Raw genomic sequence first — 25,134 nt, 5'->3', positions numbered from 1 at the left:
CTATTTTCGTCTAATCTGCTTTCAAACTTATTTATACTTTGGTATCTAAAACACTTTTTGGCTATGAGTTTATTTGATGTGAGGTTTTAAAATGCTTGACTTGTTTTGTTTCAAACTTGTTACAGAATAATTATATTTGGTGTGCCCCAGTTTAAGTTCATCTTGCTTGAAGGCCATACCTCTGATCATTCTCCTTGCCATTGTTGGTGTCTTTTCTGTATTTTAGAGGTGAGGCAACCAAAACCAAGAACATGGGAATGTGATCGAGCTTATCTGTTGATGTTATGACATTTAAAGGCTGGGTGTCTACTCCTTGCCTGACAGTACTTAATCATCTGTTTTCATTTTGAATTATAGTGAGTAGTGAGATGACATTTTCATAAAACAACTCACAATAAATCCAAGATCCATCTTTTGACTAAGTAATAGTTAATGTCAGGGTTATTTTTCTCAAGTGCATCTCATTGCAGCTGTCAACAGTTTTTCAGTATCACAATATAATTCTGCAGCTCTTTGTGATGAGTTTTATTTTTAACTACCTTAAATAATTTTGTAAAGTCAGAAAACTTACATATATTTATGTTTTACAGTCACCTTATGTAACCCATTTTCTGGCTTATGTATGAATATACCCAGCAGTCCAGGTACAATCACAGCCTTTCAAGACTGATAATTTCTTCTTCTTTCTTATCTTTTAGCTAGCTGTTACTCTTGCAGAGGACATTCCTTCTTACCCCGTAACAACCTACATTCTCTAAGAGGTTTTGGAAAGGTATATTATCAAAAGCCTTCCTGAAATCCAAGCCCAGTAAATTAGTTTAGTGATAAGCCAGTGTCTAATGAGTCTTCTATGTGCCAAAACAGGTTTGAGACCCATTACTTCTTCCTGCAAAACCTATGTTAATACTGCCCTATTAAATCATATTACTTAATGTATACTGATATTTATGTTATTTATTATTGTTTCTACTAATCTGCCCAGTACAAAAGTATAGCTTCCTATTCTGTAGTTTCTCAGTTTCCCAAGGATTCCTTATTAAAAACTAGGCCTGTGTTTGCTATCTTCCTTTCCTTTTGTACTGAGACCAATTTAAATGATAGGTTATACACCACAGCTGAGAGCATGACCGTTTCAAATTTGAATTATCGAAGACCCACTGGGCAAATGCTATCAGCACTGACAATGGTCAATTGATTTTTTTTTTAAATAGTCCTAATATGTCTTTTGCTGACAGTTCTGACTGAGGCAGTTCCCCTACTCTGTCTCCTGTAAAGAAAGGCTGAAGGGTAACACCAGACGCAGGCTTTGCCATACTGCCTGCTGAACCAAATATTCCACGTAGCTTTTCTGCCACTTCTTTATCTTCCTTAAGCAATCCTCTTACAACAAAACTACATTTTGGTCCTACCAGTTTTCTAACAGATGTGCCATTTCTGATACACATGGAGAAGATTTGTTATTAACATTCATGTCTTAAACTAGTTGTTCCTTGAACTCATTCTGGCCTGGCCTGCCATAGTTTTACATTCAGCTTGCCAGAGTATATGATTTTTTCCAGTCTTCGAGTTTGGAGATTGCTTCCAAGAAATGTCTCTGCTTTGTTGCAAGACTGCACAGTCTTTCTTGACCTTTTAAACTTCTTTTGGATAGGAATATATTTACTGTTAACTTCTAATCTAATGCTTTTATGCAACCTCTCTGCCACCTGCAATCATTTTATTTGAAGAAACTATATAATTTTTACGTAGTTCCTGGTTTTGAAGCAAAGAGATACTGGTGTGTAGGGCTAGGAATTTTTCTCCTGTCTTTCTGGGGGCTTTTCTCAGTTCTGCACGGCTGCTGAATATGAGTATATTGCAGTCAGCATTACAAGACAGCTGTTTAATAATGCTTCAGACTACGACCTGTGAGCTGATCCCACGAGGACGACATCAAATCATGCTTCTCTGTTTGTGGGTTTTCTAACCAGCTGTTCCAAGAGATAGTAGCTTTAAAACACCTATGATGTCCAAAAATCAAAAAAAACCTCAGAATAATGTCCCATCAGGGCATATACCTAGGCATGGAGGTACAAGGGAAGAGGAATATACCTGTCTTTTATTAGCATGTTTTCTGCCTTTGTGGCTTCTCTAATAACTCCCTTAGCAGTCACAGTCCAGGTGGTCTCTCCCATAGGCAATTATAGGACATCTTCATAGTCTACCTTTCATGTAGGTCTGAAGTTGTAGCTGTTGGGAATCCTGTGCAATCGCCAGGGATGCATTGATAGAGAATATTGTGTGTTAATCAAATTCACTCATTTCCTTTCAGACTTTCCTTAATATATAGCACCCCTCACCTGCTGGAACAATCTATTCTTAAATTCCTCTTCTCTCATCTAGTTTATATACTGTTATTTCAAATTTCCAAGATTATCTTCCTTCTATCAGGTCTCTGAGGTGCCTGCGTACTAATAGCCACATATCCTTGATATCTCTGTATTGGCATATAGACCCCCTTGGTATATAGACTTGTTTATGTACATGAACAAGTTTGGTTTTGTTTAGTGAGCACACTGCTGTTTGGAGCTGGGGTATGGCAGCAGCAGGTCTTTAATCTTTTCTCCCAGAATATAGTTCAGCGTCAGTGGTATTCCCCACTGCACATGCAGGAACGCATGCTCATGCCTACAGAAAATGCCTTTCCCTTTAATGAAAAGAAAAACCAAACACTTGTGTGGTCAGCATATATCCAGTTCTGAATGCTTACTGTCCTTCTGTGAGACAAAGGATATTGTACTTCCTTGGCTTCTAATCTATATTACCCTTCACATCTATACCACTGTGTCTTTTAAAACTGTACTTGAAATAAGCTTACAGTATAAAGTCCTCAAGAGAAACAAATTTAGTCAAAACATTCAGGGAAGAAAGTGGTAGTACTTTGTCCCAGAAAAAAAAAAAAAACACAGCAGAGAAAGCAAGAAGTGGCCTTTTGAATTCAAGGGAGAAAAAATTCTCGATGGGTTAGATATACAATTATAAGCATAAGATACATTAAAATAAGGTGAATAGCTGTGAGGTGGGGAGACAATCCAGGGTGAGATAAGAAAGTGAGAGCTAATATGTAATTGCAGATTGTAGCTATTTAAGGTGTGGAAACGTGAACCTAGCATGCTGAAGGATGGGGAGCTGCAGGAAGGCCTTGGAGGCAGCATGAGGCATAACATCAGTACTACTGAAAGCACAGAGGACTTCAAGAGCTGTCTTTTCAGAAGAGAAAAAATAGACAGCAAGGAAGTCATGAAAGTAAGCATTCACTGCTGTCTTAAAACATTTTATCGATTTCATCCACTAGAAAGCATGACATGAGGCAAACAAACTTAGCATTAAAAGGTACAAAAATTCTACTCCATGAAAACAAGAAATGACCACAGCACAGAGGAAACAGTGTTTCATTTCTTGGATTCTTGCTGAAAAGCCTGACGGAGGAGATCTTCACAAGAAAGCCATTGGCTATTTGGTGGAGGATGAGAGCTTCCAAGTAGGCGCCATAAAAGAGAAGCATCAGGGAAAGACATGGCAGATGCAGATGGGAATATGAGAGTTGCAAGAGAAAGAGCTGAAAATGAGAAGAGTTGTGTGCAGGTGTGGAATTAAAGGATGGACATTAAAGGGTGACAAGTCAGATTTGAACTGAGAAGATACTACCAGAGATACAGCAAAAGGAAAATAGTTTAGCCTGAATGGATACAAAGTGGTATTTTGTAAAGCTTGGAAGGAAGTTACACTCAACTGCCTGACAGAAGATCAGAACTCCGTTCATGATGTACAACCTTTTGGGGGAGTGACTGCAACCAAGGGTATGGGCATACTGAAGATGCAGGAGGAAAAGAAGCACCCATATTTCATGACAAAGAACTGTATACATCTATAAGTACTTTTACACAGCCTTATATTGCTACGTGTTCTTGTGTTGCATCCCTGGCAGATGCCTGGCTCCCCAGGACACCAGCAAGAGGCTTGGTGGTGAAGGAGAGGGAGTTCTTCTCCTGGCCACCGTTTAGCACACACAGCAAAGCTTGGCTTGGATGGAGGCTTTCACCATATCTCCTTCACTGCTTCAGTTTTCCAGAGATCTCCTGCTCACTTATTGGGCTGAGATGAACTTGGTGACCTGCTGGGTGCCAGTAGTGCCTGACCACAGGCTGCGAGAGGGGGGCTATCAGATGCGACCTCTGCTTCGAACCGCCAACCAAGAAAGTAGCCAGCTTTCATCCTGACAAGTGGAGGTAAGAAATCAGATAGGTGATAAACCAGGGGAAATGCAAAATTAATGGACTAGTTTGTCCTGTGTGGGGTTCATAAACAACAAAACAATCCAAAACTGCATCCTGCAGTTGACACTGCCTTTTATTTAAGAGAGTGTAAAGCTCTCTCATGCAGTTCACAAATGGAGGCAGGGTAGTTATTTCCTCAGTGGTAGTTACATTCCAGCCTGTAATTTTATTAAATCTGTGTGTGATTACATCTGTGAATGTTATACCTGTAGCAAAAACCTAAAGATAGGCCAGTATCTTTTTGCATATTACTAACACTGTACTTTTCAGTGAACAAAACAGGGTTAATGCTGAAAAGTGTCTTAAGTAATGTATGTTTATTTTAGGTATAAGTTTATCTAAAGATGAGTTATCTTTCAAGGTAGACAGTAATTTTTTCATAAATATCCACTTAAGAATGTCAGCAGGCTGTTTCTAAAGGCTTGACAAAAATGATGCAACCTATAGATCTAACTCAGACATATTTTCTAATATGCCAACACTGTTGATTCCCTACAGATTTTATGCCAGAACTTCAGAATTTTTTAATATCCCAACTTCCACTGAAGCCCCAGGGCACTGGACACCAGAATCCCACCCCTATGGCAGCGTGCATCTGCCAGGAGAACCTGGGTGCTAACATGCAAAAGTGAGACTAATCCTGACAGAAAGGTGCCTTTCCAGGAAGAGAACTGGCATCTAGACAAATCTAGACCAAAAAAAAAAAAAAAAAAAAGAGATATCTAATGAAAATCAATGGCTAGCTGCTGGGCTATGAAAGCTGAAGTTAGCAAAACAATTGACTTCCTTCATATTCCCAGCAAAAAGATTAGCTGGCCTGTGAGCACTGAGGAAAGAAAACACCATGAAACCTTCTTATCTTACTCATTTCCACTGACACCTGTCTGGTTAGGGGTGACAAATAGGCAGTAGACTTTGGCTAACAATATTATTAGGAAGTAGAAATAGGAAAGTGACTGCTAATGCCATCATTTTCTCTTATAATGTAGAGATGGAGACTGGTAGGAAGAATGTTCGTGTCAAAAAAAACCCAACTTGTATAATGCCTGCTATGGTTATAGCCTGTTGTTTGATCTTAAGACAGAGGGAGCCTTTTACATCCCTTTGCACAATTTCTGCTATCAAGCAGCCATTTTCAGGAGAAAAGCTGATATTGTAAGTTTTTAGCTAGTAAAGGCAGTGGAAGTTTGACATAATAAAAGTCTGGTTGTAATTTTCCACCCTACCCATAGGTAGTACTCACTGGATTTGAATGTGCTGGTACTCTTTATCTGAAAAGAGCAGAGAGTACTTCATTTCAGTTTCTCCTGTCTGAAATCTATCTGATGGGAAGGATTTATTTCTGGATCAGTATTTTGTTTAGTCATTTTATACAACCATAAAACGCATGGAAATGAGAAAAGAAAAACTTTGAATATTGGATCAAATACTCTGGATATAAAAAACCCCAATATTTTGTTTTTCTTTTAGAATTCAGAATGAAATATTATCCTGTTAAAATAAGTACTTATGTCTGTGAACCAGGCTCATCTGAGGTATGTCCTCAGTGAACCATGGCGACATACATCATCAATGACAGCAGATGAGATACATCATGGAATGTTTTTGTCAAGACAGCATGATATAGTCTTTTTTTGGTGAAGGACATCATCACCGTCGGATGAAAAGAAAAGCCTTACCCTCCCTGTGAGCAAGAACTGCAGGGAAGTCTCTGAAAGTGGGAACCTCTACTGTGTTACCCATATGAGTACCCCTTGACAAATTACTTGCCTTCTCTTGTCTTTGGCTTCCTCAGCTACGAAATAAAGAGAACAACATTTCCATATTTTACAGAAATGTTCTGAAGTTTAGAATATTAAAAAGTTAATATACCTTCACAATAAGCCATGTGAATGCTTAAGGTAGATGCTACGGCAACAGAAGCTTTTCAGCCCTATGACTTACCATCATTGTGTTAACGATAAAACAGCTGACCTCCTCGCCAGCAGGAGAGACAGCGAGATCAAGAAATCTGTAATTTCCTGCCTATAACAAGAATATAAAGCTGTAAAATCAGAGTATGTTCAGGGTGGGTTTGAAACTGAAACATTAGATAACAGCATCTAAGCTGAAACACGGGAGGTCCCCTCTTGAGCATCAAGAAACACTTTTTCACTGTGAGGGTGACTGAGCACTTGCACAGGTTGCCCAGAGAGGCTGTGTAGTCCCCATCCTTAGAGATATTCAGAAGCCATCTGGACACAGCCCTGCACAACCAGCTCTAGGTGGCCCTGCTTGAGCAGAGGGGTTGGAGCAGATGACCTCCAGAGGTCCCTGCAAACCTCTACCATTCTGTGATTCTGTGAGATTTCTGTAACAGATGTCAGATCCAGCAAAGATAGCAGCAGATTTCCAGTGGTCTTCAGTTAATATACTTAACTGATGGAAAAGGCTGTTTATAGTTTTCCTTCAGGCAAAAATCATTTGGAGATATGCGGTGTGGTATTGGCTGGAGAATCCTAGGAGTTCTGATATCAGAAGTGGGATTTTAAAAGGTTGTTCTATATTTACCAAGAAACAGAGGCATGCAGTCTTAACTGGGATATACAGATTTAGGAGATTTTATGACTCTTCTGCAATCACTGTACTCTAAAAGCAGATGAACATTTCATACCCTTAGGAACTGAACTACTGGTCTCATTATCATTGCAAAGCTAATCACCATTCCTCCCTATCTGTACAGAAATCTTTTCTAGGAAAAAAACATAATATTTTCTGTGATTTAAATGGTTTAGAATACTGAGAAAAGGCTTTGCTCAATTTCATTTTGTCTGAAAATTTTCTGTTATCATTGCAAGTCCTGTAATGCAATGTTTTGTAGGTGTAAATAATTTAAGTTATATCTCCACGTGAAAAGAGAGCTCTTCCTGCACTGATGCACTTCATACACACGCAGTATGAATGCTGTCTCTCTGATAGCAAAGAGTAAAATTACGCAATGAGTAAACTTAAACTTGTCTTAATGATTGCCAGTAATGTGACACTGACACTTAACAATAAGCTAAGTATCGTAAGTATTGATATTTGACAATTGAGATGTTGGTACACTTGAGCACATCCCACAGAATAATAATTTTAAAAATGCAGACAACAAAACCTCCACCTGACTGATAATTCTAGGGATAACATAGTGAAAAAATACAAAGAACCAAAAAGAAGTCCATGGTTTACCAGCAGAAAGGCTATGCCCTTATTCCATGAGAAGTTGATAAGGATGCGCTCCTTTCTGGGGAGGCACTAGTCAGCTTGTCCTGGATGTTGGGGTACACTGGATGTTATGACTATTTAGGTTGAGGGGGTAAGATTAAAAAGGACAATCCTTAGGTGGAGAGGAGGGAAAATTTTTTCTTGTTTTAGTCCTTTCCCATTGTCTTGTATGTTCATGAAGTCACATAATATTTTGTTGCAAAGAAACTGTTTGGCAATACAGCATGCACATGATATTACTGCAGTGTGGCAGTCCACAGCTGAGGCTGTCGCAGTCCCTGATTACTCTCACTCACTGTGCATTAGTTCCCTCCCCAGCTCTCTTTCAGGGTGAGCTGAGTATGGGGGCAGCTCAGACATCTGTGCTCTCCAGGGGCTGCTCCCTGCAGCTGTGCTTTGCACCAGGGTGCAAGCCCGTGCATCTCACTGCAGGGTGCACAAGACATATTGCAATGTCATAGCATGGTGAAGATCCCAGCTACTTATTTTAAAGACCTATGAAATATCTGAATTTCATGGATTGCTTGGAACCCTTGATGTTATTAAAAACACACAGCTGACAGCAGGCAGTTTGGGAATCCATGGCAGGACATGCAGAACACCATGGGTCTGGCCCATCTGCAATTGGGTGGTGAGCAAACATGCCCTATGCCCTGCGTCCCACCAAAGAGGCATGGGGGTCAGCCCACATGCAGGTAACATTTCCAAATATCTCTCACTAAGGTGTGCTGAGTGGCTTAAGCTACAATGAATGAATTTATTAATTCCAGGTGTGTGGGAAGGGATTTCTTCAGGTCATAGGGCAGGTGCTTTATGTCTTACAACATGAGAGATGTTGTGACACTGTGTCCCAGCACGGATAGCCTCACAAAAACACTGCACAGGAACCCTTTGAGGAGGGGTCTGGTGTCATAGCACCGTTCAGGCTCACCAAAATTATCTCATGGTGTACTGGTTCAGGAAACTGAGCCCTACTGAAAGTCAATTAACTTGAGCTCTTAAGTTGGGTACATATTACTGCCTTGCTCTACAGAAAACAGATTGCTCAGTACACTCCTCTGATGCTAGTTCTGCTTACTAGCATATATTGCAATCTCACATCATAATTTTATTGTTAAAATATATCTGAAAATTACCTGGGTCAGATCAGATGCAAGGACTTCCTGGACTGTAAATGGACAGAGATATCCTACTTTGACTTTGGTTTTTTAAACTGAATATCTCATAGAGAATGAATTGCTCTTACATTTGGTGACTGTTCAGGGAACATATAACACACCTGATTCATAACCATGCAGCAAATATGTTAGCTAGGAGATTGAATTTATGCACCTAACTCTTTGTAACACTAATTGTTCTGTTGTAGGTTGCAATGTAAATCCTCTGTGCATAGGGAAAAAAATAGCTTTCTCACCACCTTCAAATCAGTTGAACACGAGATTAAATTTATGCAGAGAAAAGCTCTTTCTTGATCGTACAGGGCTAAAATACAACTTCAAGGCTCAGCTCATAGAGAGGGTAATGTAGAACAACCTGTCCCAGAGGGAGCGCTGTGAGGCATTCTGCTTCTTGGAAATGCTTGGAAACATTTCAATGTCTGAAACTCTTACTATACAAGAAGAATACACTCACATACAGAAGGCAGACAGTCCATGCCTTACTACCTGCCATCTTTGTTTTGTAACCGTATTCAAATAAAGAGATTTTGTCTCCCCTCAGGTGGCGTTAACATCTTGGGAAACATCCCCTGCAGGGCATTAGGGGACAGAGCAAGAGTGGTGAGTATCTTTGGACCACAGTTTCTTTGGTCAAAGGTTGGCCTTTGCAAGATCCCCTCAAAAATGGAGAGAAAGTATCCTCTCCCATTGCACCCTCTCCTTTTCCATTCTCTCCCTTTGCATCCCCATGTAAGGATCAGGTAGACTTCAGCTTACAGAGATTCTCATGTATTCACAACCTTCTTAGAAAGGAGTGCTAAAACAAATAGCCCCTCATATAGCAAAATCAGGGTAGTGGAGGTGACAGAAATTATAAAATAATCCACTTTTCACTTCGACTTTTTCTGGACCCTCAGTCACCTTTGCCTTTTCCATATCACATCCATGCACAGATTTACAGAGGGAGGAAGAGGGACAGTAAATTAAAAAGGCCAGACTCTTCCTTCCTCACTTCCTTTTAATTTCATACTATGCTACAGTGACTCATGTCAGAACTAAAACTAAAATCCACATTTTTAGTTTTGATTTTAGCACACAAAAATGACAGATATCCTTAACAGATCTTTGTTTGCAGGAAGTCAGAGAGGAATATTTTGAGATGGTTCAACATTCGCTGCTCCATGTAAGGAGTTACAGCAAGTCAATTAAAAGAATCAGTTAAAAATAGCTTTACCTTGATAAAGGAGAGATTTCTTTCATTAGGACACATTGCTACGTTCTATAACCTTACAAGGAAACAGCACTATCAGCTAAACTGCCCCAGTTTACTTTCTTTTGTCTAATTCTGTAACAACCACGTGTCTTGCACGGGAACCAGCTATGGTAGGTGCAGTGGAGTGTTTTACCAGTAATTGTCCTGGGACCTGATGTAGATGAAGGTAAAGAAATTGCATCCTAACTCAGGGGAAAATGAACACATTATCTCTTTAGAAAAAAGACTTAAGCTGTCTTAGGAGAGAAATCAAACCAGCGATAACTCTGCAGAGAGGAGGGAGATAGCCCATGTAAAGCAGTGGAGAAAGTAGCTTGCGTGAATCAATATGATTACATGGAAACTTGGGGAGATATGTCCCTAGACAGGTGTCCTGAAGGCTTCTCAGAATAGGAGCCTGCACTGAGAATGACTCCAGGATGCATGGAGGAAACAGGAATGTAGGCATATGAGCCTGCATAAGTCCTTGCATCAGCAGATCCACTTACTTGTTCCTGAAGACAACCAAGTTATACCACTCTGTTCATCAGTTTATAAAACCCATCTTCCACTAATCAGGCTGCTGGGACATGCTACTGGATCTGCAACTTCTGTCCAGAACCACTGCACAGAGCAACGGCCAGGTCTGGTACCCGCTGCTCTGCAGGGTCTTCCCCTCGCACAACTGCTGCGGGCTGTCTTGCACTGTGCAATAGATGGAGAAGATGTTCCTGGACACAGATTTGTAGTTTGGGCTCAGTAGATAGGCTGCCTGAAGCTGTAATGTATATTTTGTCGTAGTAAAATCTGTTAGCAGATGGATTTATTTTCCAGTGAAATCACATAATTTAGGGTGCTAATACTCATTGGAGCTGTTGAAAGTGAGAATTTATGACATAAATACTTCTTAATATTCAATTTTGTACTGAATAGGGCAAAAGAAGATGCCCCATTTCTGGATGACATTAATACAGAAATCTGAAGTACTTAATTTTGACTTTACTGAATAGTGACCTGCACCCTCTTTAAGCCACAGCAGTATTTCATGGAATTTGTAGTTAAAAGCACCTCGCAATCCCATGGTGCTCTGTGAGTTGGGCTCCTTCACTGGACTATATACACCATAATACAGCACACACACATAAGCGATTCAGAGGCAGATTAATGCTGAGCTAACATGTGGCAGACCATTTCAATTCTATTTTCTTAATAAAATAATACTTTTATGTGTTCAGATATTTCCTTCTAAAACTGAAATCAAAGATTTCTTTTACAGCATTTCAGCTTAGCAGGAAATGTAGGAGCTCTTGTCATAGTAGCTTTGCTGCTGATGAGACTTCAGCTGAGAGGGAAGTTTGAAAGGTGCAAATTGCGGGGAGAGATGTGACACTCATAAGTTTTTTTGATGGAGCTTAGTGTCCTGTGGGGGCTTGAAATTTTTTTCTTAAAATCTCAGGGCTAAGATTCCTGTGTAGGTAAGCAAGTACACTGAAATGATCGCGTGAGGAGCCCACTTACCAGAGAAACTCCCATTCATGCTGTGCTGTGATCTCCTGTACCAGCTCCCTCTGCAGTGCCTTTCCAGGAAATGCCTTGTTCCACCCAACTCCATCATGAAATTTTAGGGTTTTAGTGATGTTGGTTTCTGAGCCAAGACCATCCTCCCTATTAGCTGGTGCATGGCATACAGGGTGAGAACCGCTGGTGGGGTAGAGAGTAGCAAAAGAGAAACTGAGATTTAAGTTTGTCATTCACAGTGTCTCAGCTCAAGCAAAAAAAAAAAAAAAAAAAGCAGTTCATCCTGGTAGCACTTAACACTAAGCCTAAGTTTATTATTGTTCAGGCTACCCAGGCACAGCTTGAATGTGGGCAGGTGCTCCAGGACGGGCATGCAGAAGGAGCCCTCCCACACTCTGCTGCAGCTCCACCTGAGGTGTCCTCATTGACCAGATCCTCTGTGGTCTACAGGCCCTGCTCCTGCACCATGCGCAACAGAGTTGGCTTTAGGAAAGGCTGTGGGAAAGCAAGATCATCATGACTCTGTTCTTTGATCATCAGTCAATGGAAGGGACTGGGCTAGGAGCAGACCATGATTGCCTCAGGACAGGCAGGATGTTGCCATATTCCCCAGAAGCTCATAAGATCTCTCTCTAACTCAAGCTACAGTTGCTAAAGTATCCGTACACATTCTCACCCATGTCTGGAAGAGAGGTTTTTAGACATGTTACATAAACAAGATGGCTCTTTGACACATACAGGTTCTCTGTCTTCTCATGTTTGCATGGAGACTTTGCTGTAGGGCACATGAAAAAGCATTATACTGCTTCCCATCAAACATCCATGAGCAAGAATCCACCTTTCCAATTGTTATAGAACATTGCCATGTTTTCATGTGAAGAAAACAAAAACATATTTTGTCTTCTGAAAAACATAATGATTTTATGTTTTCCCAGTTTCTCCTTATACAGTTCTTGTCAGAGCACGGAAGCAGACTTATCTATTTCCAGGTTGCGTTTACAAAGTCTTGCAAAAGAGCCATATAAGAATTTTGCCTATCTAGAATTATGATTCCAGGGCCAGGGTGTTTTTCCCGGCTCCGTCAGCACACAGCAGCTGTAAAGCTGCCTTCACCACTCTGTTCCTGGGGATTTCTCCTACATTAATCCACAGTTTGACACAATGTTCTGGATAACAAAGCACACTGATCCCCAAAGAACCAGTTCCTGCAGTCTCACTCAGAGGCATGCCCTGTGCTGTTTACTTCTTGCCAAATCATCAAGTTATCTTTCTCATACGTTCCAGTACTGAATATTGCAACAGCTTTGTATCAGATTTTAGGTTTTGGAGGACATCGGCAACTAGGTGCATTCTCCCCCAAGCAGCAGAAGACATCTGGACAGTTCTGATGCATGTCAGTTCACACAGTAGTTCCCCAAGAAGCCTATAACAAATTATTTCCAGGGATACCCTTCTGGGTCAGCAGTTTGCAAACAAATTTTCAGACCAATTGAAATTATTTATTTCTCCACAGGCCTGAGGATAATAAATTAAAGAATCCCTGTACTTAATATGTCCCTCCTTCAGAAATTCTTTATATTCCTCAGGCTTAAAACTGAAATCCATTGCCAAAGACTCAATCCTCCATTTCTTTCCAAAGCAGAAGGAATCACCTAAGCCCAGGCATAGCCAAGAATTTAAGGAGAGGGCTGAATCCCTGTTGCCCTGGCACCTTTCTGTACCCACTCACACAAGTATGCCATAACAAAAAAAATTGGGTAAAGAATGCTCCTCATCTTTTCAGACATTCAAGTTCTTTGACATTCAATCCACTAACTAAAAAGGCAAGGCATCCACCAGCTGTGAATACAGGCCAGACTTGTCCATTTGTTTTTAAAAGTTACCTGTTATTAAACAATGGCCTAATAGTAGATTATATGATAATTAACAATGGCAGTTAATAAACAAAGTGGTGCAACTGTCACATCAAGATCACAACAATCCAGCTTTGTCTCAAGACAGCCACATGACAAGGCAGTGCATTTCCATCTGAGCAGTGGCGTTTGTTTACAAAACATTCCTCGAATATCCAAATTCATTGGCTCCCTTTTCCTAACTCTGCTTATATCAAAATCATCTTTTTTCCAAGATACGTGCAAAAACAATGCCTTGTTTTCATGGATTAGAGCAGGATGACTTTCCTTACCAAACACTCTTCCTCTTTCTCTCTTAGGCACTGATACTAACACTGAAGTTAAAAAAGGCATGAGTTTATCAGTGGTCAGCCATTTTAGTCCATTCCTTTTTCCAATCCACCAGATCCAGGAGGAAGTTTAGGAAGAGGGTTGTGGTATGTTGTAGCCTCAAGAGAATCAAGGAAATATAAGTAAAGAAGTTTGATAATGACCATTAACATAGTCAAAATGAGATAAGTGTTAATACATTAAAAGCATGTAGCTAGAAAGGTGTTATATAGAGATATAAAATTATTACCTGTATGCAAGCACACATTTAGATATATGCTTTTTACTATTGCTATTTGATTTACATTTAAGGGACCCTGAGAAATTTGGGAACTCTAAAGCAAGAATTTATGAGTGATCAAGAATATAGTAAGGCTAACTTGAACCACATTTGGAAACACATCAGTAAAGTACCATGTCTAGAATGAACACATGTCTGGAAGCTGAAAAATATACCCCAATGGATAATCTACAGGAAGGACAGCTTATCTAAAAACATGCATTGATGGATAGTCCATCGAATGGATGTGTTATCATACTGAAGAAAACAGGAATCATCATCCAAGTTGACAGGCTAACAGCATAGGTCAAGCTGCCTCTAGCTTGGGTGTGTAAGAGGGCAACAAACCCCACTAAGCTCCACAGGTGCCCCTTATCTTTGGAATTCAGTATGCAAAATTTATCATCTTGATATCTTGGACTGCTAATTATGTAAATATTGCCTTGCTACCATTAAAAGAAATAGTATTTTATTATTTAGTCTAAAGTTTATTTGGTCATGTTTGGTCCAATTACTCTCCTTGAACGTTGATCTGGCAATTAAAGTGGGATCATGACATTGGTGATGAATATGACCAACCTCTGCTCCTACCTGGACAACCAGGACCAACAGGTTCATGGCAGTGAGGCTTTCTGGGATTAATTTAGGAGATAAAGAACAGGCAGTAAGTCTGTTTATTTGCATACACAAAAGCATGAATGCATGCATGCATGGTTTAATTGCATTTTCCCAATGTCTCTTTAAATCCCCCTTTTTTTACAGGTTGACATCTTATTTTTAATTTACTACATGCAAGCCACTGTAGTAAAAATACTCTATCCTTATAATCATCTGTGGACATTAATTACAGACATAGCAGATTCTCTCTAGGAATTTTATGACAATTTAGGATTTTCTTTTTAACTGGCTTGCAGAACACTTGTTTCTCTATAAAGAGAAAGAAGTGAAGCAATTTAGCTTATGCATGTGTATACTGCACACCAAGAATCTTTCATTGTATGCCTGTCATTAATATTAGTGTTATGAGTACTGAATGAAAACTACTTCTTTGGGTCCAGTCTGAGACACCTTATTTAAAGTTTAGTATGGGCATTTGCTTTTTAAATGCTTTAAGGAACTATTTAGTTCATTAATTCATACAATTAGATGAAGTCTGTTCTCAGGAAAGTGGAGTTTATGCCTGACAGCAAATCCACGAGTAAATAAATTCTCTGCACTCTTGCAAATGCAAATACAAGTTCAGATGCTCCTTCTGTAAATCAGAGAGAAAGGTCCTTTTTTTTTTAGTTTATTTGAACTATGAGTGAGTTCAAGGAAATTAAGCCCCCTGATGCTAAAAGCCATTTGAATAGAGGGCTTTTGTAGAAATAGCTCCATGTCTGTTGTGTTTCCCACAATGTTCTGGGAGCTGCAGACTCACTAAAATTCCTTTAAATTTTAAAGAGTAAGGTATTAAAATGAATAAAACACTACTGAATCCCAGTTGCCTAGCTAAGATTCCCTGCAGCAGAAAAAGACCTAAACAGAGCTGATTTCTTTATATCTTTGATGTGAGAGAAGGCATAATGAGCTCCGCAGTATTACTTTCTAAGGGGAGACATGCAGAAATTAGCTCAGTTTTGCTTAATAAACTGTTAAACAAAAATGTTTTGGATGTTAGGCTTGGAGGAGGTGAGGCTCTAAATCTTTTTATCCTTCTGCTCTCCAGGATGTGTTTAGCTGAACAGTAATAGAACTCATCTCTCTAAATTAATGGGCCTTTCTTCATTTCAAGATCTTACTCTGTAAAAAGTGTATTAGATCCAGTCAACATCTGTTCAATTAAAATGACTCTTCAATTAAAATTGAATTTTTTCTAGTAATTTTTCATTTTGGTCACTGTTTTTATAGTTTGGTGCTGACAAGTAGAGAGAATGACTCAGAGAAGTTCATGTCGTTTTCATATAACATGTCGTTTTTTGGTGCTTGTTTAAGATTTAGTGTTTGGGAATTTAATAGAAACATTTTCACAGTGAACCTTACCCTTTTTAAACAAACCTTTGCAGGTTTTGGTTTTATTTTATCATGTAGAAACTAAACCTTGGGAAATCTAAAAAAGATACAAATCAAGTAACATTTAAGCAGTTTAACTACTTATTTCTCCAACCCTAAATGAGTGAGGAAAAACTCCCTCATTCAGATTTGCTTTTGAATATGGGCAACTGGAGTCACTTCCATGGTGAAGATGACCTCCTGTATGGCAGATGCCCACACTTGCCGGCAGGACCTGTGGGACAGCAAGGCTGGTGGGGGTGACAGGTCAACCCCCGGGGTGCAGGTTACCTATCGTTCCCATCCCCTAATGGCAAGGAATGCCATGCTGCCAAGAGACCTGCTTTTAACCCAGTCTTTTAACCACAGTGAGGTTTTTTTTATGAGGAAAGGTTTGGGTATCTCAGTGCCACACTGCAGGTGGCAGAAATTTCTGCAGCATTTTCAGGTACCTTGAGTTCAAGTAACTAATGCAAAAACTGACAAGGATGGCTTTACCTTGAGAATAATCACTGAGTATAAAGTTGAAAAGGTTAGTTTCTTTAGTCTGTTCTCTTGCTAATGCCTGTTTAGTCATCAGGATATACTATTTATTTGTTAACATATTAAATGTTCTTTGCTGTGGGTAAATGGGTTAATTTAGGATGTATCTACACCTGCATACATGTCCATAGATATGTGCTAACTATATGCTTACTACTGAGCTTAGCACTGAGCAGCTGCAGAGGAAGCCATATGCTCTGTTCCAGCCGTAACTTCTCTGTGGAGCTGCCCGGAGACATTTCCCCCCTGCATAGCCAGTGATGTTAAGCAACACCAGGCAGCCCGTGGCATTGCAAAGAGATGTAACAGACACCAAACAGCATCTGGCGTCGCAGCCTGTGCCTTGCTGGTAGGGCCTGATACTTTACTCAGCATTGACCCCATTTAGGGGCTGGAGGAAATGTTGACAGCAGAGATATTTACATCAGCCAATGTTTCAAATAACACATACCTCTAAACTTTGTACAGTTCCTTCTGAGATATGTCATTCCAGGTCTAACTACCTGCCATTGCCATTCTCCTCACTTTTCTCCATAAATAAATAACCTTTCAGACCTATGGAATAACAAGTGATGTCTTTTCTTTTAATGACTACATTTTTCCAACTCAGTGGAAGAAAATGTGCTGTGGTCTAGTCTATCTGGCTCATTAACTCCAGAAATCTGATAATGGTTTTAATGCAAAAGAATAACGCTAGGTTTTAAATGGGAACAAAATAAAACATGCACAGGAATAAATTAACCTGTTACAGCCCCCAAATGATTACTTGCACTGATACGGAATTTGCACAGACAGATGCCTTACAAACAAATATACAGACTTGTGGTTCAGGTCTGAATATTGAAAATGAATGGGAATTCTGTCCCTATAGATGGACCCTGTGTTAGGTGTCTTTTGATCTTGCTGTTTCTCATAGTATCTTCAAACCCAGAGGAGTGCACAGTAGCTGCAGGAGGGTTCAACAGGACACAGCAGGGCTCAGCAAGGCACAAAAGCACATCTATTGCTTGGAGCACCAAAAGCAAAGGCAAGCAGTGCTGAGGCTTTTCTTAAATAGGAACTGTCACAGCTGTTATTTCCACTCCAACTTTTAAAGTGACTGCTAGTCAAGAAATCTTAACTTCTAACGTATGCTTTGAGCTCCCTTTTGGGTGTAAATATGTGTTAGAAGAACAAAGTCTAATCTTCTGATTGAAGGGTGAGAGTTTACGGGCTCGCATTAGCCCTTAAATGTGGTGGAAGCTGTGAATCCACAAACTCTTCATCTTCAGAATTACTTTGGAGACCTTTCAACCACAAGGAGAAGTGTTTAAGGAAAGCAATGGAAGATTACAGGAATTCTCTCATAAAGGAAGGACAAAAACACTCTGGGGCTTCACATAAGGAGCTTGACAGTTTGAGTTGCAGTCAGAACAACTAAGATGTCAAGAGTAAATGGGCACAAAGTGAAACACAGGAGGATCTGTCTGAATATCAGGAAACAGTTTTTTACTGTGAGGGTGACTGAGCACTGGCACAGGCTGCCCAGGGAGGTTGTGTAGTCTCCATCCTCGGAGATATTCAAAAGCTTTCTGGACACTGTCCTGGGCAACGAGCTGTAGGTGACCCTGCTTGAGCAGAGGGGTTGGACCAGATGACCTCCAGAGGTGCTGCCAACCTCAACCATTCTGTGATTCTGTGAGAAGCAGCTGTCAGAACTAGAAAAGAGCTAATGTAATGATTACTATTTAACTCTACCTAATAGGCATGCATTTGCAATGCACATGAAGAGCTGTTTCCCAGTGACCTTCAGGTTTAACCTCAGCCAAAGAATAATTATAGGTCAGTAGCAGAACCTCAAAATTGGAAAGTTGCTTGTTGTATGGAGAAAGTAGAATTTAAGAGCAACTGTCTAGGTAGACAAAGACTGGAAATGGATCTTCTGGATCCTCAAAAAAAAAAAAAATCAAACCAACCCATATGTCCTAGAAAGCATCAGCTAGTTAAGGGTTTATCCAAAATGCAGTTCCTACTAAGAGCTGAGGAAACAAATTTTCCTCCACTGTGCAGGCCTGGTAAAGTTGAATTCTACTGTTTTCTACTAATTTCTAAAATTCTACTATGAAGAGCATAGCCATCCAAATACCTTCAAAACTTTTCTGTTATAACCTTTCAGGCATAATGAGCAAGAAAAAGAAACTATGCATGAAAAATTGTATTTGAGAGAAGAGTAATTCTCCTGAAAGTCTCAGCAAGGACCAAACAAAGTAGTTAATCTGTTCATCTACTCTCCATCCTTGGCAAGGTCTAAGCATACCTCACAGTGCAATGAGCTCCTGGGTGATATATGGGCAGTAGCAGAATATTTTCCACTCCTAGGGAAAGGAACAAGGCTACTGCATTTACGTGTTTCCTTGAGGCCTGGAGAGTATTGAGGGCTTCAGAGTACATTTTGCCAGAAAAAAAAGACAGCTGGGGGGGTGGGGTTTTTTCCCAAGTAGAAGCATATAAAATATTCCATGGTACTGAAGGCATTGTTTGGCAGTGGAAGGAGGAATTATTCTGTAAATCAAGGAAGTTGCTGGTCCCTAGTTTGAGAAGGAGTGCATGTGTTGAAGGGTCTTTGTAGTCCAGGCTAGCTCTGGAGCTAGTCCTCTGGCGGTGCCAAGAAAGAGGCCAAAATCACAGGCTGGATTCACCAAAGCGTAATGAACAGGGAGAAAGACAGCAGCTGCAGAGTTTGCCAGATGGAGTCTCAGGAAGTTAGGGTGAACATCTGTGTTTCTAAATGCTTATCCTCATCACATGCTTTGTCCTGAAAGATTTCCAGTTACTCCAAAATGTACCAAGAGACTGAGAGATCTCCAAGTAACCCAAGATCACAGGTCTGCAGTGGGTAACTTTGTGCCTTTCTTTCCTTAAAGGTAGCAAGCAGGGCTAGCTTTAGAGACTGTGTGCTCCTCTCCCTGCCGGTGCAATTGGATCTTTACTCTTACAAGCATACCTGAGGCACCCATCACTGCAGTGTAATCTCGTGATACATAATTCCTTATGTGGGGAAACATGACTCATTTTATGAGTATCCTAGTCCACCAGACTCACTCCCAGAGCTCTGCACTCATAGGAGTGGGAATTCCAGGTGCGTCCTCCAATGAATCCCCTCTGCAGCAGGACACTGACATGGTGACAAAGTATATCGTAACTGTGGAAAGGCAACAAGATGCCATGATATGTGATGCCTCTACTCCCTATCTGAAGGAATAGGAGCACCAGCACTTGTAGATGTATCAGGTTCTTCACCAGATAAGAACTGAGAGCCCAGAGAAATGTGAGGTCTGAAATATGGTGCCACTTTTGAGTCAAAGCAGATCAGCATTTGGAATTTAGACCTGTACATCTGTGGTATGGGCTAAATCAAGTTTGCTGCTGTTCTAGTATCTAAGCAGTGCTTGTCTGCTCCTTTCAGAACTCTATCTCCCACTTCTGGGGAATGTGAATTTAAAAAAATAGGGAACACGCACAAGCCTGTGGCTTGTCCATCCTGCAACAGTCCAACACAGGTTTGGTCTGCAGGAGCAACACTCCTGAAGATAACATGCATGGATGAGTTAGGGGTCAGGATATGCTAGGGACCATTCCCTAGCAATAATGTGTCCCTTTCACCTTGTGGTTGGGGGGTGTGCCAACATGCATATTACTCCTGAGAAGGCACTTCTGAGGCTCATTGGTAACCCTGAACTCTGTGCCCCTGGATCTTGCATGAGGTGGGAAGATGCTTCCTAAAAAACAGACAATCAGAGTCCTTTGGCTCTCCATGAGTAGTCCTGATGGCCTTCACAGTGTCTCATGGAAACAGCAAAAGTTTTATCAGGCTTGCAAAAACCCTGACTAAGAAACCTGTTCCCCTTTCTTTTACAGGTCAAGTGGTGATGTTGTTCACTCATGAAAAGTTATCCATGACTAACTGCTTCCTCTGCTTTTTTAGCAAAAAAGCCAGTTGCACATGGGGTTCATACAGTCCCTGAATGTCACATGGCCATGGGCAGAGAGAGGTGCACAGCCAGGAAATGACAGTCTGCATCATAAACATAGACTCTGCCTTTTCTCTGTCTTGCTGTTGGGTCAGTAGCCTGCTGAGTCTTTGGACCCATCACAGCAGGAAGCCAAAAACCTCAAGCACAGGGCACAGCTCCTTTGGTATCCACTCAACATTTGTAGAAGAGGAAAAGCTGGACCTAAAATCATGTCCAGCTTGGCCCCTTCCCAAGTATCCTAGGAGTGTTGGAGACTTCTAAGGATAGATAGAAGAGAGGTGCTACCATAAAATCTGGCTCTTTCTAGTCACCTGAAATGGGAGGCACTGCTGAACTATCCTGCATAAGGCCTCACCTGTACAGGGCCACACACCCATCTTTGCTGGGAAATGAAACTGAAAGTCTGCCTGGGGTGCTTGCTGTCTTACTATGACCCTGGCCTTGAATAGCAATGTATTCTAATGGCACTTCTCACTTGCCTTCAGAAATATTCAATGCCACATATGGGATGTGCTGTCAAACACAATCCCAAGATTGTTAAAAGCGACTAGTGACACTGTGCATTTGGTTTTGAACAGCTATTGTCAGGTGATTAAAGGATGTTTGTTTCTTTAGAAAAAGAGAAACAGCATCAGAAGTATGAATTTTTTTATTTAATGCACAGAAACTATAACTAGAAAATGAAATCACTCATTAGCAAGTTTTAAGATTGCTAAGGACTGAAGGTTTTTGACTATCCTTGAAGGCAAAAAAACCCAAAGAACAAACAAGCTTACCCTACTTAAGAACACAAATTCTGCTTAAGAACACAAATTTCCTTAAGCAGTTGGATGAATAGATTTGGGGTAGAAGATAAAAGGTCCTTTCAGCCAGGTTTCTGAAAGCAGCTCACTCACGCAAACAGAGCTTTCTTGCTGCTGCTGGATTATTTTTCTGCTAAAAGAAGCATATGGAGAAGGATAGGATGACAAAAACCTGCTTTATCACTTTACCAAAAAAAACCACCAGAAATGCTTACTGTGCTCTGGGAAGCGGAGTGGGTGGGTGGCGAGCGAAGGACAAAGGGTACTTCTGAAAGCCTCATTTTCCCAGTCAGCATGTGACAGACCTTGCTAGAGGCACCTCTTCTTCTCAGCTTGCCATGGCAAAAGAAACAATCATTCAGCAGCTTCTGAACACCCTGGCAAACTAGGCAGGCGTAGTGACCAGAGATGGAGGGAACTGTGAGTTATTTATGAGACACTTCTGTACAAATCTTTATTTTGCTAGCACAAGATATCTTCAATTAGATGTATCCTAGAGGAAGCCAGGCATTAAATTAGAAAAAGGATGAATTTGGTACAATACACCTTGTTCAAATTGTATGCCAGTAGGCAACTGGCAGCTCCCTGGAAAGATTCCTTCTTTGTTACAGAGAATTAGTATAAGATGTACTTTTTTCAAGTACATTTTCGGAAAATGGTGGTGTTATCAAACAGCAGGCTGAAGATATAAAAGAAGTTCTCTTTCACATGGGACATAGCTGACTGGTGGAACTCTGCCACAGGGTTCAAAATATCAGTGGAGGGGAGGGCAAAATATCACCGCACTCAGAAACTCAACAGATTGCTGGAGAATGAATATACTGTAGTCCAGATGCAATTTTCTACTCCAGAGATCTCTGAATATGGTTTTTTTTTTCTGGAAATGGAGAAATTATGATAGGCAAAGAGAACAAACTATGGAGCAATAGCCAGGAAGGTATACAAGAGAAGCATCAACCAATCATGTCTCTTTCTTACACATATTCTTCAAGCTTTGCATTACTGGGTGCTGCTAGAGCCACAGCTCTCTGGGCAATCTCTTGGTTCAAACCAGTGGGGTTTTTCTTCGCTTTGTATATTCTCATGGGTGACAAGTATTAAGATTAGATACTTGGGTGAATATGAGACGCAAGTTATATTGTGTGTTTCATATGTGTTCAGCCACCAATGGCTCAGCTCACATCCAGCCAGTGCTAAGAGCATCAAGTATGCACATAGCTCATGGAAATCACTACATAAGCAATGTGGATAGCCATATGTGAGGATCACATATCTGCTATTAAAGACCACTATCTACAAAGTAAGCAAGTTTACCTTTTGCTTGAGCAGTCTCTTGAGGTTTACATTGTTGCATAAGGTTTAGAGTAGTTGGGAGGACATTTTATGTCTTGTTATTAGAGTCACAAAATTTCCTAACACAATTATGTTAATTAAATAAGCTCCAGGAAAAGCTTATCAGAGTTACCACAGTTACCTAGTCAGCTTTTGACATGACTTGGCTTGACCCTGGAAACACAAAGATTTACTGACCCATTCACGGTCCACATATTGAACTTATTCTTCCACAAAAACCCCCAAAGAAGGTGAAATTGTATACAGGCCAGTCAGCAGGTTTACTGTTTGTGTTTGTGCTTTCTTAATTGAAGCTAACTCTTCTGCCTGAAAGAGGTCAGTGGGTAGAGATCCAGTTCTGCACAATCCACAGTTTGTGGACGTACAGATTAAGCTGACTGCAGAGTATGCACAAGCATTATTTTTTATGAAACCATTTGCCCAAACAGCTGCCTTTTCAAGAGGAAGAAGATACAGCCCATTCCGGTTTACAATTGATAGAGGAAACAAGAAAACCCTTCTGGGGTTTGGGTGGAAGCCAGACATGAATGAATGAATGAAAATGTAGATCTACATTTTTCCCACACTGACAAAGGATGTAGGTCTTTTACTCTCCTTTGGTGCAGGGAACAGGCTATCGTCAGCTGTTTGAAAATCAAAACAGATTTTTGAAGGAAGCTTACCATTCATTCATTCAAGAAGCACACTAAAAACCCATCATCCATACAAGACTTGGGGAATCTTGCCTCAAAAGTCTTCTCAAGATTTAAGAAAATAACTTGGGAAACAAACGAACCATTCCTCTAATGAATGATCGTTCAAATTACAGTGGAATAAGAGTTAACGGGCAAATAAATAAAGCCATTCCCACCGTTTCAGAACTCCCATTTTGCTAATTATGAATGTTTCAAGTTCTGTACTAAATTTAGGAGCTCTGCATGAAGTCTTGGCTCTATTGAAGTTAATGGGAGTTTCTGTCATTTCGAGGAGGTTCTAAATTTAGCTAAATGAATTTTCTCCTTGGTAGTTCAGTGCCTTCTCATGGTTTTGCTGACACTAGCCAAAACTACACACCCTTGTATTAAATATTAACAGCCAGTGTTCTGTTATTTCATATTAAATGTTTGTTTCAGCCAATATTTCATTATTATTTCCCACAATCTAGGTTGTTTCCATAGATCTGAGAGAGGCCTTTACAATTTGAGAACTCTGAGTGTATTCCTATAAAACTGACTGAATATATTCAGTGTTGAACACTTAAAAAACTCAGTCATAAAGGACTTCAGAGCCTCCCAAAACAGAGATCTGTAAATTACTTACAAAACTGTAGTTTTGACTGTCCTATAGTGAGATAATCTGTCTGCTGGGAATCACTGCTACTCTGGATATTCTTTCAAAGTCTCCTAATCTAGTGTTACACATGTCAAATGCCTCTCTCCTTGTGAAATGGGAGACCAGAGATGGAAGAAGTTTGGTAACTGGCTTATTTTTAATTTTCTTCTGATTTAGGCTTGATGAAAATTGTAAATTACGTGACAAGGTAAGTGTAAAAAAATCCTTCTCTGAACCTTAGAATTTTCACCGATGAGGTTGGGGCTAAATTGAGTAACAGAAAGCAAAGACTTGGGGATGTCCCCAAATAACCTGCACAAAAATAGACTGGTAAGAGACAGCCATAATGACCAAACTGTAATATTTTATGATGCAGCAGCAAGGAGCCAGACACTGGGGGGACAGACTCAAGGGATTGTGTTCATCTTTATAAGATGTTATTTGGTAACAGGAAAATGCAATACAAACTGTCAACATTTTAACTCCAGGAGCACTAGGATTGATGAACCACACGTCCAGACCAACCGGCAAGAGAAGAAAAATGTAAGAAGGATTACCTTTTTTCTTTTTTTTTTTTTTGAAAGCTACAGAGAATCATGAGGTTTGTCTGCATCATACAAAGAAGGATTGTGCAGAAACTCTCAAATTAGCTCTAAATGAGATTGTAAAACAGTTTACCTCCTTTAGGAGGTAAATCAATTAGTGCTACAAATGCATCCTTAATGCTTCTGGGATTCAAGCTGGTTTCTTTTTAATTTAGTTTTGGATCTAGGATTTCCATTCTGTTTTCTCCTGTCACTAAAATAGCTGTATGCCTTGCCAATAGTATTACATCTATCCATAGTACTGCAAGTAGAAAAGGCAAAATCATCTTCTGTCCTTTGCAGAGGGTAGATTTAGGATGAAGAATGTAGGACCCTAGATTTCAGTGATATTTCTAGATTTGTGTGTTAATCACTTCCCCAAGAAAACATGGAAAGCCAAAGCTGAAAGTTTGCAAACCTGGCTTCCTGTGCAGCCAGGACACACCAATGAACTCAAATATCCCAACAGATCCCATATCCCCAAATGTGTATCATGCTCTCAGGT

The sequence above is a fragment of the Phalacrocorax aristotelis genome, chromosome 2 (genome assembly GCF_949628215.1).
Source record: "Phalacrocorax aristotelis chromosome 2, bGulAri2.1, whole genome shotgun sequence".
Classification (NCBI taxonomy): domain Eukaryota; kingdom Metazoa; phylum Chordata; class Aves; order Suliformes; family Phalacrocoracidae; genus Phalacrocorax; species Phalacrocorax aristotelis.
This window is presented reverse-complemented; position numbering follows the sequence as displayed.